Genomic DNA, 5878 nt, shown 5'->3' with positions numbered 1-5878 from the left:
GATTCTTGAACTTGAGGAGAATTTGTTTTATGAATGTCGCAGCAGCATTATTTGGTGCATAAATATTGATAATTGTTATGTCTTGTATATAATGTCCTTCCTTATCACTTTTGATTAACTTAGTCTTGAAGTTGATTTTATTCCATATGAGGATGGCCACCCCTGCTTGCTTATGAGGACCGTGTGTGTGGTATATTTTTTCCCAACCTTTCGCCTTCATCCTGTGTATGTCTTTTCCAATCAGATGTGTCTCCGGGAGGCAGCATATTGTTGGATTTGTTTTTTTTTTAATCCATGTTACCAGCCTATGTCGCTTTATTGGAGAGTTTACGCCATTAACGTTTAGAGTTACTATTGATATATGGTTTGTACTTCCAGCCATGTTTGATTATTTATATATTTTTTTAAAATTTAGTTTGTTTCTCCATGATTAGCTTTTCCCCCTTCCCTCTGTCTTTACTGAGGCACTTCCCACTGATGGTTTTGGTTATTGTTTTTCATTTCTTCCTCGTGTAGTGTTTTGCTCAAGATGCTTTGCAATGCTGGTTTTCTGGCTGTAAATTCTTTTAACTTTTGTTTATCATGAAAGATTTTTATTTCCTTGTTGTACCTGAAGCTTAATTTTACTGGATACAGAATTCTTGGTTGGCATCCATTGTCTTTCAGTGTTTGAAATACGTTGTTCCAGGATCTTCTCGCTTTCAGCATATGTGATGAAAAATCCGTTGTTAACCTTATTGGTTTACCCTGAATGTAATCTGCCTCCTTTCTCTTGTAGCTTTTAATATTTTCTCTTTGTTCTGTATATTGGATATCTTCATAACAATGTGTCTTGGCATTGGTCTACTCTGATTTTGTATGCTCGGTGTCCTGTATGCATCTACAATTTGCATATCCGTTTCCTTTTTTATTTCTGGAAAGTTTTCTGTAATTATTTCATTCATCAGGTTACTCATTCCCTTGGTTTGAATCTCTATACCTTCCTCTATCCTGATGACTCTTAACTTTGTTTTTTTTATGTTATCCCAAATCTCTTGGATGTTTTTCTCGAGATTTTTTACCAGCCTATCTGAGTTGGCTAGACTCTTTTCAAGATGATATATTTTGTTTTCATTATCTGACGTTCTGGCTTCTACTTGCTCCACTCTGTTAGTGATACTCTCATTTGAGATTTTAATTTGGTTTACAGTTTCCTTCATTTCTTTTTTTTCATTGTTGGTCGTTCAAAACATTACATAGTTCTTAATATATCATATTTCACAGTTTGATTCAAGTGGGTTATGAACTCCCATTTTTACCCCATATACAGATTGCTGTATCACATCAGTTACACTTCCATTGATTTACATATTGCCATTCTAGTGTCTGATGTATTCTGCTGTCTATCCTATTCTCTACTATCCCCCTTCCCCTCCCCTCCCCTCCCCTCCCCATTTCTCTCTCTACCCCCTCTACTGTAAATCATTTCTTCCACTTGTATTATTCTTCTCTTACCCCTCATTTCCTCTTATATGTAATTTTGTAAAACCCTGAGGATCACCTTCCATTTCCATGCGATTTCCCTTCTGACTCCCTTTCCCTCCCACCTCTCATCCCTGTTTAATGTTAATCTTCTTCTCAAGCTCTTCATCCCTACCCTGTCCTTGGTTACTCCCCTTATATCAAAGCAGTCATTTGGTGTTTGTTTTTTAAAGATTGGCTAGCTTCACTTAGCATAATCTGCTCTAATGCCATCCATTTCCCTCCAAATTCTATGATTTTGTCATTTTTTAATGCAGAGTAATACTCCATTGTGTATAAATGCCACATTTTTTTATCCATTCATATATTGAAGGGCATCTAGGATGGTTCCACAGTCTAGCTATTGTGAATTGTGCTGCTATGAACATCGATGTAGCAGTGTCCCTGTAGCATGCTCTTATTAGGTCTTTAGGGAATAGACCGAGAAGGGGAATAGCTGGGTCAAATGGTGGTTCCATTCCCAGCTTTCCAAGAAATCTCCATACTGCTTTCCAAATTGGCTGCACCAATTTGCAGTCCCACCAACAATGAACAAGTGCACCCTTTTCCCCACATCCTCTCCAGCACTTGTTGTTGTTGGACTTCATAATGGCTGCCAATCTTACTGGAGTGAGATGGTATCTTAGGGTGGTTTTGATTTGCATTTCTCTGACTGCTAGCGATGGTGAGCATTTTTTCATGTACTTATGGATTGATTGTATGTCCTCCTCTGAGAAGTGTCTGTTCAGGTCCTTGGCCCATTTGTTGATTGGGTTATTTGTTATCTTATTGTCTAATTTTTGAGTTCTTTGTATACTCTGGATATTAGGGCTCTATCTGAAGTGTGTGGAGTAAAGATTTGTTCCCAGGATGTAGGCTCCCTGTTTATCTCTCTTATTGTTTCTTTTGCTGAGAAAAAACTTTTTAGTTTGAGTAAGTCCCATTTGTTGATTCTAATTGTTAACTCTTGCGCTATGGGTGTCCTATTGAGGAATTTGGAGCCCGACCCCACAGTATGTAGATCATAGCCAACTTCATTTCTATTGTTTGATTTTTTTAATAATCTCTATCTCCTGATAAAGATGCTTAACTTCTTCTTTTATCTGTTTATGTAATTCATTTTCAATGTGTTCTTTCACTGTTTGAATTTGCTGTCTCATATCCTCTTTAAGGTTCCATTCCATATGTCTAAGGTATTCCTTGATTTCTTTATTTGACCATTTTTCTGATGACTTTAGGTCCTCCTGAATATTTAGGCTGTCCTGCATTGTTTGTATTCCTTTTCTTCCTTGCTTTTTCATGCTGCTTGTGTTACTTCTTGTTCTGTTTGACTGCTGAGTTACTGTTTACTCCTATAAATTTATTTGATGCTTGGGAGGAAAGGTATTGGAAGGGAAGGGAAGAAGTCACTAAAGAATAGAGAGTAAGCAGGTAGAATTCAAGGACGGGGAAATAAGAAAACTGAAAAGAAATGAAAAGACAAAAGAAAAAAAATAGAAAAGAAAAAAAGAAAAAAAATTAAAAAAATAATAAAAAAACATAAAAATTAAAATTAAAAAAAATAAAAAAATTTAAAAAACAACAAAAAAGAAAAAAAACCCAAATTTAAAAAAATTAATAAATGCAGTCTTAGAGTTTGATTAACTTCTCTTCCATTAGGTGGAGGTGTGCCCACTGGGCCAAGCTCCTCCTCCCAGACTGGGCGGGTCTCCAATCCTGAGTGCCTAGGGCCTTCTCTTGTGTCTAGTCACTTCCCCACTTTTCCTCAAGCCAGGCCCCGCTCACCGGTGATGCTCACTACAATACTGGCTACACGCCAGGTCTGCTCCCGGGAGCCCTGTTTTCATGAACGTCTGGGCACACTCTCCCTGTTTGCCATTCCCTCATACCCTAAGTTTGTAGAGCTTGGGGCTGAGAACCCTCAGCAAATTTTGCTTGCCCTTCGGTAGCCACGCCCCTGGTAGCTGGTGCAAGAGACCTCAGTTGTCAGCACTGGTGGGAGCAGTAGCCGGGAGTGCTGCACCGCGGTCCCGCGCCACTCCTGATTCCCTCGGTCTGGCTATCGTGCTCACGGGAGATCTGGGAGGGGCCCTTATGGGAGAGCTGGGAGGGGCCCTTAAGGTTTCCTGGCTGTGTGATAGGGAAGGCTAGGAGGTCATACACCTGTCGCACTGGTTTCAATGAAGTTATCTCCTCTGCCACATTCTGGTGACGTCAGTTCTCTGCCATGGTGGTATCCCATGCAAGTGGCGACAGTTCGTTTCCCTTTGCCAGTTGACCAATGCAATAGGTGGGTCCTGACTGGCTCTCTCAAGCCCCGTTTCAATCCTCTGGCCACTGCCTATGAAGGCTCAGTTGGCATTTACCTCCGTAGGTTCAGAAGGGCCGACCAGTTGTTCCAGTGGGAGTCACAGCAGTTTGTCTGTGAGAAGCAGGCGAACGGGAGCTTGAATTCAGCTGATCCGGGCTTGGTGTGTGTTCTGAGAGGCCCAGACTGTTTGCTGCAGATCCACGTCAGCTCAGCGTTGCCTAGTGATCATGAGCAAACAGCATTTAGATGGTTTACAACTCCCTATGCCTGCGCAGCTGAAGAGGTCAGAGACTTGATCTCTCCACGCCCGCCGCCATGTTGAATCTCCCCCCCCCTTTTTTTTAGTTCATACAGAGTGCTTTTATTTCACATTTTTTTTTTAGATTAATCATAGGTTATATGCTTTAATACAAAAGCAAAAGTAACATCACAAAGTCTTTTGTCAAACTTAGTTTTTACAAGACAGTGTAACAGGAAATAGGAAGTCTAACCACATTTGCACTTTTTTTGCCAGAATTTTTTTCTGATATTCTCTTAATAAGAACAGATATGTTAAAGGTACCTGGAGAGGCTTAATTAAGATTCATTGGTGGAGGAGGGGGCACCCCTACACTCAGGGACTTCACATGGTTTCAATAGGCCTCATTGATCTTTCCTGGGGCTCATGGAGTTTCAGTGCCATGCTCAGAGTCTCCTTTGTCTTCAGGATATTTTACATGTTCTCCATGAGGCTCAATGCTGTTCTCAGAGTGTCAGTTTTGCTCAGTGCTTCTTCCAGCCTCAGATCAAGGCACTGAATCTTCCCAAAGGAATCACTGGGTTCAGGGACTTTTGGTGTTTCTCAATAAATCCTAGGGCCTTGCCCAGGATCTATGTGGAGCTAAGTTTCATTCCCAGCATCACATTTGTGCTCAGTATCTTCCCTAGAGGTTGACTGTGTGTCAGGGCCTTCCCAAGAGTCTTAGTGAGGCCTAGGGCCTACCCTGCTGATTCAGTGGCTTAAGGAACTCTGCCCACTCTCTAGTGGTACTTAGATTCTTCCACAGTATCCTGGGTAAACAATGGCCTTCGCCAGTGTCTCAGTGGGGAAAAATTCCTTGCCCAGTGTGTCTTTGAAACTCAGGGAGATTCCCAGTGTCATTGTGGGGTTCAGGGCCTTCTGCAGTGTCAGATGATCTCAGGGTACATGTTTCTTTGTGTAAACTCAGGCCTTTCTCCAGGGCCTCAGTGTGGCTCAGTGCTTACCCAGTGGTTTACAGGGGCTCAGGGAATCTTTCAGGTTTGTTTTCTTTCACGCTAGAGCTTCTGTGAGGTTAAAGTTTTCAAACAGGGTGGGTTGTGTCTCAGTGGTAGAGTGCTTGCCTAGCACATGAGAGGCCCTGGGTTTGATCCTCAGCACCACATAAAAATAAATAAATAAAATAAAGATGATATTGTGTCCATCTAAAAAATAATTTAAAAAAATGCTTTCCAATAGCTTTTCAATGGGGTTGGAGGCCTCCTGTAGGGTCTAAGTGGGGTGGTAAATTTTAGTCAGCTTTTTCTGCTGGTATAATGTAAGGTTCTAAACAGAACAACTGTGGAGAAGGAAAAGTTTATTTGAGGTCTCACAGTTTCAGAGGTCTTAGTGCATAGAAAACTGGCTCCATTTCTCAGGGCTTGGGGTGAAGCAGGAAACCATGGTGGAAGAGTGTGGCAGAGCAAAGCAGTTCACATGATGAACAGGGGGAAGACAGGGAATTCCACTTACAAGATTTAATATCTATACCCCAAAATGATGCCCCCATGTCCCACCACTTCCAGTCACACCCTACCTACCAGGCTTTAGTAAACTCTCAGTTAATCCCTGTCAGGGAATAAATTTACTAATTGGGTTAAGGCTCTTAGGACCCAATCATTTCTCCTCTGAGCCTTCTTGCATTAGACATGTGAGCTTTTGGGGGACACCCCACATGCTGAGCATAACATTCCACACCTGGCCCCAAAAGCTCACAACCATCTCACAATGCAAAGTACATTTTGTCCATTCCCAAGAGTCTTTTTTTTATTTTTTATTTTTTTATTGGT

The sequence above is a fragment of the Spermophilus citellus genome (genome assembly GCF_964194105.1).
Source record: "Spermophilus citellus genome assembly, chromosome: 2".
Lineage (NCBI taxonomy): Eukaryota > Metazoa > Chordata > Mammalia > Rodentia > Sciuridae > Spermophilus > Spermophilus citellus.
This window is presented reverse-complemented; position numbering follows the sequence as displayed.